The 12,516-nt window shown below is 44.2% G+C and overlaps 1 protein-coding gene across 9 annotated transcripts in view; it reads right to left on the minus strand.

Moving 5' to 3' along the window:
• nab (NGFI-A-binding protein homolog) overlaps positions 1–12,516 on the minus strand; it is a 1,159,032-nt gene that overhangs the window by 465,705 nt on the left and 680,811 nt on the right. The window lies entirely within an intron of this gene.

Below are 12,516 nucleotides of genomic sequence, written 5' to 3' on the forward strand. Positions count from 1 at the left end.
AAAGTGAACGATCAACTGTATATGTGGAAGGAACTACAGAAATGCAGGCCTACGTCGCGACGACGCCGGGAAGTCCAGTGCTGACAACGCATGACGAGCAGGAGTTGTAAATTCACTTTCTTTAGTATGATTTAATGCAAGAAGCATTGTTAATAAAACTCAACAATTAGAAGATATCTTGTTAATATACTCTCCTGACATTGTCGTCATAACGGAAACATGCCTGCATGCTGATATTCATGATTCAGAAATAGTTCCTCCCTTTTAGTTTCTTCTTCGCTCCGACCGCGACAGTCGCGGGGGCGGAGTCGCTATAGCAGTACGGCAGGGCTTATCTTTTCGCAAAGAGCAAGGTATTCCAGATCATGAAAGTGTGTGGTGCACTGTATATGTCCATGATTCACCTATGCTCATAGGCGGTATTTATAGGAAACCAAACGCGTCCGACGACTACATTGTGAAAATTCACGACTTGCTTTGTGGCAGGTTGAAAGATCGTACTAATTCTTACTGGTGATTTTAATCTAGCCACTATTGATTGGAGTACGTTGACAGCCGGCAGCAGAGATGTCAGTAGTTCTTAACTGCTTTTGAACATGGCGTTTAGTTTTTCGTTATCTCAGCTTGTCACAGAGGCAACGCGCATTCAAGGGCAAACATTTTCAATACTAGACCTTGCATTTGTCTCTAATCATCTAACAGCCGCCATCACACTCGAAGAGGGCATATCAGATCATAAACTCCTGCTGCTAATAGTTACTATCAGCGCTAGCGGACCAGTTCCAGAATCACGTGTAGCTGTTAAAAATTACAATGGAGCTGACGACGTCAGCATCATCGACTACCTTGAAGTAGCGTTGGAAACCTTTTCCATTGAAAATTATGGTACAGTGAATAATCTATGGCTTAAACTAAAAGACATAATAACACATTGTGAGGAAGCGTTCGTTCCCACGCGACTGAAACGTAGAAAACGCAGAAACCCATGGATTACGCGTAGTGTGATCCACCTAAAAAGAAAACTGCAAAGGATGCGGAAGAAAAAACGTAATCCTGAAGATATTCGCCGACTTTCTGGTGAGCTAAAAACTGCTTTACGGAAGGCAAGGGATGTTTTTTTTTTTTCAACAACACCAATACATTTTATGACACAGCATCCACAAAAGTTTTGGCGCTACTTATCCAGGCCCGAGAACCAAAGGACTCAAATCGATGTAAATGTAATCATAACTGATGAAGCTCACACTGTCACCAACACATTCAACAGATACTTTCAGTCCGTTTTTAGACGTACCCCTACACTTACAGAAAGCGAAACTGTGACGAATCCTCCGGTATCAATGTGTGAAGTAGTCATAACCCAAGAAGGAATACTTAATTTATTGCTTCAGATTGATGTTAAAAAATCTTCAGGTCCTCACAATCTCTCCAATGCTTTTCTGCGGCGTTACGCAGAACAGATAGCTCCTTTCTTGCATGCAATTTTCGTAGCATCACTTCAAAGAGCCACCGTGCCAATGGACTGGCTCCGTGCCAAGGTCCTTCCGATTCACAAAGGAGGCAATAAGTCACTGGTAAACAATTACAGGCCGATTTCACTCACTAGTTCTTGTTGTAAAATGATGGAGCATATTATTAGCAAAGCAATTACCACCTACTTAGAAGATAACAATCTACTGTACCCCAGAGAACACCGATTTCGCAAAGGTCTTTCTACCGTCACTCAACTCCTCGAAATAACGCATGACTTTGCTGCAGTATTCATAGACTTTTGCAAAGCATTTGACAGGGTACCCCATCCAAAATTAATTGACAGACTTAAGAATTTTGGGATTGACACTAACATAGTACACTGGATAACCGCCTATCTCTGTAACCGCAGCCAGTACGTTAAGATAAATGGCACTGAATCTGAAGAGTTAGATGTCTACTCCGGTGTTTCCACAGGGGTCTGTGCTGGGTCCGATTCTTTTTCTAATTTTTGTTAATGACATTCATTCTCAAGTTGAACCTGACGTAACAGTAAGGCTGTTTGCAGATGACTGCGTCATCTACACCGCAGTACGGACGATTAACGACTAGACTCGACTTAATTGCTCCTTAACTAACATTGCCCGATGGTGTCAAGAATGGGGAATGGAAATTAACGTAGCAAAAACTTCATCCATGTATATAACTCGAAAAAAGGAACCCTTAAAATTTGCATATCATCTAATGGGATTACATGTAACAGAAGCCGACACAGTTAAATACTTGGGTGTTACCATCACAAACACATTAAAATGGGACGTTCATATGAAACAGACTTGCACAAAAGCATACAGGCAGCTGGGATAACTTCGCAAGAAACTTGCACTGGCACCTTCCAAAGTTAGGCTAGCAAGTTCTAAGGCCCTTGTAAGGCCAATCCTTGAAAGCTGGAATCCGCACCAAATCTACCTTCTTAATCAACTGGAGGGAATTCAAAATAAAGCTCTCCGGTTTGTGCATTCGCAGTATTCACGTGACGTCAGCATAACCGCACTACGCAACCGGGCAAACATTCAAACATTGGCAATTCGACGACGCGTTGCTGCCTTAAAGTTTCTCTACCTTCTTTATGATGACAGCATTAATATAAGGAAACACGAGTACCTAAAACCACCATACCAGCGCTCAGCCAGAACAAACCATGACAAGAGTATCAGGCCATATACCTCCCGCTGTAATACATTCAAGTATTCCTTTCTGTCAGTCATAGAATTATGGAATAAACTGCCACACGACATTGTGTCCTTGGAATCTGTTATCACATTTTCTGTCAAGATTGAAAATTTTTTTGATCAGCAGGTTGCCCCGTTGTATAAAAGAAAGGGGCTGCGCACGGAGTGTTTGTTTCATGTGGATGCTGACCGCAGTTCTTGTAGTGTATGCTTTTACTGTGTATGCCGCTTGCAGTTATTCTGAAATCAGTGACTAACGAGCACCCTTTCCTGTACTGTTTAGTACAGCAACAGTCTGTACTGTTTTAGGACTTTCATTTCTTTCATTTCTTATTTTCAGATCTTTTTTTTTTCAATTGCTGACAATCTGTACTTTTCGTTGTTGTTTTCCTTTGTTGTTCCCACTCCTGTAAGAGTCTGTAAAGGCTTACAGTACTACTAAAATAAAAATAAATAAAAAATATTCCGACTCTCCGTCCCTTTCTTTCCGACTTAGTTCTGTTGCACCCTTTCCAAACATAATTCTCAATCACTGCCTGCTCTTTCGAGTCTCTAAGGTGCATTTCTATAACCGCATGCATCCTTATTTGTTCTCTATTTAACTGCTCCTTAGTCTCTGCCCACTTTTTTTCTTTCTTCTGCCGCCCTGCATGTTCATGTAGCCTATTGCATGGCGAGCTCTGTTTCTTGCTTTCCTCCTTTTTCTGTTACCTTCGGTGATGCTCTTCTGAGTTACCGCGCACTGCGCGCGATGGGTAACTTAGAACGTACTGATAGCACTAAACTATTCTATAACAAATATAAAATGTTAACAGCATCAAAACTTCACACTTACAAATTATTCCTCGAAATTTTGCGGCAATTTTGGGAAGAGTAATGTTCCTTCCAAAGTGAATAGCATGGCAGAATGACAAGCTATAACCTCAGAAAAACTCTGATAGGTAAACCACGTTGCAGAACTAAATACGGAGATCAAAAACTAGCAGTTCAACTTCCTAACCTTCTAAACAACTACCCCTTAGTATTGGACCTGCTAAATTCTGGAATTTCAAAGCAAAGCTTTAAGAAAACGGTAAAAGAATTGTTACTATCCGAAGACTAATAGAAATGTTCACCTACAGGCATAGAAAATTTCGCACATGTTTTTTTTCTTGTTGTTGCTGGTTTAGAAAACTGAGTACACTTTAACCTTCAGCTACAGGTATGGAAAATTGCGTACGTTTTTTTTTTCCAGTTGTTGCTATGCTTCAAATGATTTGAAAACTGTATAAACTTTTAGCTTTTTTCTTTCTTCTTACGCGAATTGTGTACTCAAGCGACGGAAAATGTGTACTACTTTAATTTCATGTGAGCTCTCCTGAAATCCTGCCATTGCCATTTTGCTGCCAATGTACGGGTGGCACGGCCTAGTCAGCATCAGTTTGCCTTTAGCCGTGTCCCCTAAGACAATCCGTTCATTGTCTTAAATAAATCAATAAAGAAAGAAAGAAAGGTTCCCCTAGGGTACCTTCTTCTTTGCTGCCTACTGTGGCCTCCTGAGCGCCCATGGGCCCCATAAAAAAAGCAACAGCACGACCAGCAAGTCGCCAGCCCACTTCTCGTGCAAGCCTGTAATTGAAGTGGATCCCGTCTCTTTGAAAACCACCACACCTTCTCACTTCCCTGTTTACTTAGACAACCTCGAACCCTTACTCTCGGCTCATTTTCCATATCGCCTCATTAGCAGCCACTACGGCTCTTGGTACGTGACTGTCACATACAGGCACCTCCGGCACCGTGCACACTACGATCTGCACCTGAGGGGACAGCTCGCGCAAGTCGTCCACCCATTTCGCCAAGCACTGGGCTAGTGCTGTCCCTTTCCTGTTTAGGGCATCATTTAGTCCACCTGCTACTATGACAAGGTTGCGCACGTGTGCATTTTCCGCGAGTTTTGCTTTTGTTCGCTCCATGACAGAACCTAGCGTCCACCCCGGAAATGTCCCTACCGCCACCCTGTTATCGCCTTTCACACTCTCCGCAATTGCTTCTGAGCACCTATCCAGGTTTGAGTCACCGGCGATAATCACCATTTCTCTCTCCTAACTCTCCCTGCTTCCCTTTGTCCGGTTCCACGTGATTCGTAATTGACATGGGACATTGACCCATAGGCTCCTACTTTTTCCGCGTGGCGGCCTCAAGTTAGGTGCCGCTCTTTCCAGCCAACTACTCAACACGTTGCACGCATTCCACGTACTTTGCTGGCACTCCCTTTCCTGTTAGGTCGGGGAACTGCGTTTTATTGTCACGACCATTCTCGTTCACAGTGGCGGCCCTGTTTAGCTTTTCCTCGGCTGCTTCAAGTCTTTTTTCCGCCATCTTCCGTGCATCCCGCTCCATATTTAGCTCATTTTTGATCTATTTAATCTGTTTGACAAGCTCTTCCTGGAAAGCCTCCATTTTCTCCAGCCTAGCATCGACACCACAGGGTGTGCCGATTGACTCGGTTCCCTCTCTATTCTGATCCGTCGCCTCATCTGTCTTGAGGGAACCCCCCACGCACTGTCTGCTTTCCCGGCTTTGTTGCCGTGTATTGCACGGCTTTTTCTAATCCAAATATTATAATACTATAATAATCCAGAGCACATGCCTTCTGGCCGAAACCGATAAGCACAGGAGCTAAATCCTTAAGATGTAGCAAAGTATAATTCTCACCAATGTTTTAAATGCAATGAATGCCACACAGACTTAAGTTGTGACACGTTTTCGCATGTGTTCAACAACGCTACCACGATCTCACTTTCCTACCAACACACACACAGTAAAACCACTACTAGCTATTAGTCTTGCCACTTGCAAGCTTCCAGGCGCGAAGGGAAGTGCGAGTGCCACCTTGGCCGTGCTAGCAAATAATTTCGACTGGCCAAGACACGGCTGCAGTGCAGCCGAAACTGCTAAAGTACATATTTTTAGTTTTTGTCTCTAGTAATAATTTTTTTTATATTGTAACACGTTGACGACCGAAATTAAAGAAAACAAATAACGTGCCCCAATGGTTAGAACTTCGAGCTACTGTGCTGACAGAGCGAAGATTGACGCCATGAGCGGAGACAAGTTTCTTCTTCAAGAGGGCGAACTTTGGGCCAGTTGGTCCGACACATTTAAAGAGGAAAAAAAGCATGACTTCGGACGGGACGGGACGGAAGGACTGGACAGCACGAGCGGATCGTCCTGTACACCTCTTCGCCACGTCCCGTCTGAAGTCGCGATTCTTGTCCTGTTTAATTTTCTTTTTCATTGAAAAAGCACTGAATAATGCAGGACAAAGCTGCACCTACCGAAATATGCCTGGGATGAATCAAAAATGTATAATTTTTAATGCCAGAGTGATCGACACACAGCGGTGTCTTGTTGCTACGTTGCGGGAAACATCAAAATGTCGTATCAATGAGCCAAAGTATTTCAAAGTGCACAAAGATGTTAATCCGCTCTCAAGAACCGAGGGCGGTCAGAAGCGACTGGTCGAGTATGTTCCGTCGATACTATTCAATAACGGCGACTGGCAAGTTATTTATTTATTTATTTATTTATTTATTTATACGTACTGCAGTCTCAATGACGCTGCTGGAAGAGTGTGATGAACAACAAATATGCAAACATTTGTAAACAAGCTTGCGTGAATTTTTCCCGTGGTAGTGAAGGGATGTTGCCCGGTAATGAATTCCAGACTTCAATTGTCGATGGAAAAAAAAGCTGTTTTTAAAGGAATCAGTGTGGGCAAAATGGCTGAGATATTTAGCGCATAGTGACTCCTCGTACATAAAGGTTTGGAAAAAGTCAAATAGTTATCTAGAGAGGAGAGGCGAGGAGAATTGATTAACATGCGAATGAATTTTAGGCATTCAAGTTTGCGACGCTCTGCAAGAGGAGTAAGACCAAGCAGGGGAAGACAGTTAGACGATGAGAATTCCTTGTCATATCTCCTACAAACAAAACGCACTGCCTTTTTTTGCACTGTTTCCAGTTTTTTGACCTCACAGGGTTTGTATGGATTCCATACAACGCAGCCGTATTCGAGAATGGGGTGAATGAGGGTTTTATATACAAGAAGCTTAGTTTCTTGTGGAGCAAAACGCAGCGTACGATGTAAGTAACCTAGTCTTTTAAGGACCTTGTTACGGGTGACATCAGTGTGCTTCGACCATGACAAATCGCGTGTTAGCAGGCTACCTAAATATTCGAATCGAAGACCCCAATTCAAGATAAATGAACTATGGTCTAAAAATAGTCTCCTTCATCCTGCCACCATATCAGCATGGGCCACGGCTGTGCTCTTGCTGCAGCATGCACGACGACGTACCTGCCAGCACAAGGCGGCAAACCGACGCGTAGAAAAGTGATGACGCGCCGTAAGTGCAGCGGGTGCAGCCCATCGCACAGGGACGACAGCAATGTCAAGTTTGCGGCGCCCGCAATGCAGGCACAAGTCACTCGCCTGTGAAAGAAGACAAACAGTGTGGCAGAAATAATCAGATGGCGCTGCAATAGATGACCGGAACAATTGGGCTAAGTTCATTGACCGTTTGGGCATGTTGTAAGCGACGTTCACAAGTTGAGAGAGCAGCACACTATAGGGAAAAGGTGAAGTGTTTCAAGTCTGCCTAATGGGCTGATTTTCGAGGGAAGCATTTCAGTTGCACAAACACTCTGGAGGAATGACGACTTGGTAGCTGCAGAAAGTGAAAGTAGAGCTCGCCAACGCTCGGTTCTTGCACAGAACGCGTAACGAATGAGCACCGGCCAGGAATTGTTGCAAACGATTATTTGTCACTTCATCCTTTTTTTTAAGAATGACCCCTGCCACTCCTGGCTTCCAAGAGGCGCAGAGACTAAATACCACCGAGAAAAAAGGTGTTCCCAATGAAATTCATAACGAGATCAGCACGTCATGCGACGTACAGCAGCTGATGACATCACGAAATGTGGCAAGGCCACACGATGAATGGCAACCGATGCACGATGCTAAGGTTTAATCTAACGCTTCTAGCTAGCGGTCTGAAGCTAAAAATAAATAAATAGTGTCAATTATGTATGCAAACGGTTAAGGGTTGCGCAGCTGATAAATGAGGAAGAAAAACGACACAGCAAGTATGAATGTTGATGATTTTATTCCTGACTGACAATATCAATAAACGCGACAGAAGGGATACCTTTTGTCGCTAGTGTAAACGCTAGGTTTCTTAACGCGAAAAATAACAACGAAGTTCGGATTCAAACAGAGAGGTACCAAGAAGGAACTGCTGGCTAGAAAATATATTATGAACGCCATCAAATGCGACGTATATCAGCAAGTACATTAGGATGCAATGCCAGAGAAGCTCGTTCGCGAAACTAGGCGGGAAAATAAAAGGGTAATAAAGAGAGCTGCGCAGCGGTTAGCGACAGAAAAACAATACTAAACAAAGTGAAGTAAGTGCAGTGAAAGAAAACGCAAGGTCTAAGCAAAAAAAGCGTGAGCGCTGTCTGGGCTGCCTCACCTCCTCGTGTGCGGCTCACGCCATCAATAAAATAAATGGCGAGGGTGGAAGAGGAGAAAGAGAAACAGCGCCGATGTGGAAACCTGTTTGGCGCGACTTGCCGTGGATGTCGACATTCGCCTAAAGCAGACACAAATGATGACAGTAATAATTCTAAACAAAAAAATGGCAGTTCCTTAAACCGAATGTTTTAGACCTATTCGCTTTAAATAGCACGCAAAGCTTGACCTGTAATGAAACACGTAAAGCGGACTAGAGTCATAAAAAGAGACAGTACCTGCAAAGCAGCTAAAACATAAAAGGGTCGAGAAAAAGCAGCCATCTGCTACGAGCGCCCAACGCACACGCTCGCAAATAAAGAAGTCCGAGAACAAAACACTGGGTCAAGAAAACATAGCAAAGCATCGACCCGGACGCAGAACACACCAGAAGATATAGCAATCGCTTCTTTTTTTTTTAATTATTTTACAAGTAGTGGGAGGCAAAAGATAAAGCTGAAACGGAATAATGTAAACGCAACGAAACTGTGCGCAGGGGCAAAAACAGGCGGCGGGCAGCAAAATGAGGCAGGAAAAATACAGATAGGTCGGGCATCGATCGCCAAGAAATGCAGGCAGAAGAGCCCCGCACCAGGAGAAACAAGCGAAAGAAGTCGGACGGAGGCTTACGTTGGCAAACATAAATCGCGACAGGATAAAAAGAGGTAGTACAAGAAATAGAAATAAATAATACTGCACAGGAACGGTAAAACAGAGCGGTAAAAGCGGGCAATGTAAATACAAATGCACTCACGTTGCCTGGGGAGGGGACGTGCGCAAAACGCAAGAGACCAATTTTGTGCCGTTCGATATGAGACAGAAAATCAAAGAAGGCGGGGAAAAAAAAGAAAACAGATAGCAGACTACTGCTGCCAGCGGTAGAAGCAAAATAAAGGGAGTCTGGCCTCGTAAGGAACAATGCAAAACTAAAGAAAGAGGGGCAAACGAGGCGACGCAAGCGCGATAGACGTCAACGAAACTGCGAAAACACAAGAGACGTCGCAGAATGAAGCAACAGCATAAGAAAAAAGAGCCCCGGCTGCCATATAAATTTAGATTAGCTTTTTCCTCATACCCTAGTTTCTTATGGGCTCCATCGAAAAGGATATGTACGCTCTACAGGCTGCACGATTATCAGAAAGTAAAAAAAAAGGTAGTGGAGTAGATCTTTTAAAGAATCACAAATGGAAATGACGTGCTGCACAAACGCAAAGCGAGAAGTGGGCACAAGGCAGCATAGTTTTCGTTCTCTCTCTTTTTTTTTTCTTCTTCATTTTCGCGCAAGAAGAATAAAACGAGGCACAAGGGCAATGAAAAACGACTGGCTCTGCGTACGGTGAGGTTTCTTTCATTGCAACTGCATTGGTCGATTTCTTGTGCAGAAGAAACGCAGCCTATGTTTCTGCGTGCATTGCTGTCGTCGTGCACTAGAGCTGCTATTTTGTTCCCATTATAGATACGGCATACGAGCGACTCGCAATTTATGTGCTTAAATGAAACCGTTCCTGAGGTACCAGCAATACCACACACTGGTAACCGAGCAAAGTCCATCTAGCTCTAGCTCAAGAACGACAGGCTCAATTGAGAAGAACACACGAGCGAATCCCGCGCTGTATGTGTGTGCTATGTTGTCATTATCATTTTCACGCCGATATTTGTGAACACGAAACAGCACCCGTGCAGAAATCATTCAACACGTAACACCAAGGAGATTATTGTGCTACAAAGATTCATCCTAAGTGCTAGGTCTCATTCACTTCGAGGTCCACCGAGGTATTTTGCTTCGCTAACCAATAAGCACAGATCGTCCAGGGAGAGACGCACCAAAGACGAAGGCTGGGCGCGCTCCTCCTGTGAGAGGTCTTCCTTGCCACTTTTCTTTCGGCGCTTTTTCCTGTCAGTTCTTTCTATCTGGACCTTCACGCTGGTAACCAAAGATGACGTTCGAGCCACGGTTGTGCGCGTTCACTCGTATGACCGTGCACGGCGGCTCGACGGATAGCGTCGTTCTGCTGTTTAGGAGACAATAGCGGTGTACGGATGCTGTTGCGCAAAACTTCACGTGTACCGAGTAGGTGAACACGCATCACCAGCGGTACGGCGAGCGCCGACCAATTCCCAGTGTCTACAGGAACAGGTGAAATGTGCCTGTTAAGAGACCTAAAATTCAGTGGCGCCATTAGGGGCGAGAACTTGGAGTGGCGTCCTCTCGCGAGTGACGACACGGCCAGGACGCCGCTCGCTCCGGGTCGCTGGGCTGCCGCGCGCGCTCGTTTCCTTCGTGTGTGCTCGGGTGGCTCGAGCCACACCTTTTCGAGGACGTGCCTGCTTCTTTCTGGCGCCTTGCCTGAAACACAGTTCCTTCTTCAAAAGCGCGAGTGGAGAAAATTTGCGGCCTGCATATCGCACCTTAGAAAATGTAGACTGCCATATTGCTGTCGGGCCATTCAAAATTCAAATAGAAAAACTTTTTAAAATTCTAGGTGTAATTTTCTCAGAAGACATGTCTTGGAATGAACATCTGAGAACTTTATTACCAAAATTAAGTAGAGCTGCCGGTGTATTAAGCCAGAACCGTCACACTTTTCCAGTCAGCATTAAAAAGATGATGTATTTTGCACTCTTTCCACTTACATTACCGCATGTTAATATGGGGAAACACGACAGCATCGAACTTGTAGAAACTCTTCCTTATTCAGAAAAAAGTCCTTAGATCAATAGGAAATTCCTCGTTCTTGAAACACACAGAACCACTCTTACACAAACATAAAATTCAAAAAATCCACAATATATAAAAATACAAATTATTAAGAGCCTATAAAAACGCCACATTAGGTAGGGTGGAACTATTCGAAGAATTATCAAATATCAGGAAAAGTACAATTTCCTACCCTTTCCGATATCAACCGCCATACTACGTTCCCTTCTCGCGCGCCCATTATGGGAAAGAAAAGCTTGACTACGCTCTAGCAACTACACTAAATGAGCTAGACCGGAAGAATGTGGACGTTCTCGCTCTAACTAACAAAACCTTATTTGAGCTGTTTGACTGTATTGAAACTGCTTATGCTTCTAATTATTCATTGAAATCTGTATGCTGTGTAATTGTTCTTGTAATTGTCATTTGTGATTGAAGCGTCCAATCGTTTCTTTATTTGCTGATTGTTGCATAACTGAATGCACATATCAAATCGTCGTGTCACTGCTGCTCTACGGGTGGCTAGAGCTTAGTCAAGCTGCCCAGGTGTAGCTTTTTTCTCTCACCCCCTATTTTCGCAGTAGCAATGTATTGTCTGCGGCGAAAATAATACTTGATTGATTGATTGATTGATTGATTGATTGACTGACTTATTGATAGATAGATTGATTGATTGATTGATTGATTGATTGATTGATTGATTGATTGATTGATTGATTGATTGATTGATTGATTGATTGATTGATTGAGGTGGGCCTGGTGACTGTGCCAGTGCACGGACCACTAATCAGTTCAATCTCGCTATGCAGATGGTCTACTGCGTTGTGCGCCTGCTGCTGGCTGCGCTTTCGCATGCGGCATCGCCAACAACATCGGAATGCGGACTCACCGATCCTGGAAACTACAGACCCACTACCCGGCTCCTACTTGTCGGCAGGCTGCAGTTCCTGCCTAATCCGCATGGGGCACGCTGGACAGCGGAACTCTCCAAAGCTTGGGCTGCCGCATCATCGTCGATAGCAACAAATACACCAGCTATAAAGGAACAAGCACCTTCGGCGCGATCCTGTGGGCTTGGTGACTGAACCAGTGCACGGACCACTAATCAGTTCACTCTCGCTAAGCAGGTTGGTGAACCTTACGTTATGTTTGCAAAAGAAAAAACAAAAAAAAACGAGCAATCATTGCCTGGTACAGCTACTGAGCCCACGGTACTGTGTTACTAATATTGCTGAATGTGTTAATGTAATGCACTCACTACTACTCCAAGCTGGAGATATTGAATCTAACCCTGGCCTTTCTACTGAAGCCCTTCTCGCGGAATTGCGTAATCTGACTAACGGCCAAGCGCAGGTAATTGCAGAAATACAAGGCCTCAAAGCTCAAGTCGGCAATACTGACAAAACAATAGGGAAATCCAACGAAAGACTAACAGATCTCGAAAATCATTATCTGGCATTGGTACCACTGCGGGAAGAAATTGAAATCATGCGCATTGGCACAGAGCGCACCGCCTCTCAATTTCGGAGCTGGAAGCCCGTATGGATGACGCCGAGAACCAT

The sequence above is a fragment of the Dermacentor albipictus genome, chromosome 4 (genome assembly GCF_038994185.2).
Source record: "Dermacentor albipictus isolate Rhodes 1998 colony chromosome 4, USDA_Dalb.pri_finalv2, whole genome shotgun sequence".
NCBI classification, from domain to species: Eukaryota; Metazoa; Arthropoda; class Arachnida; order Ixodida; family Ixodidae; genus Dermacentor; species Dermacentor albipictus.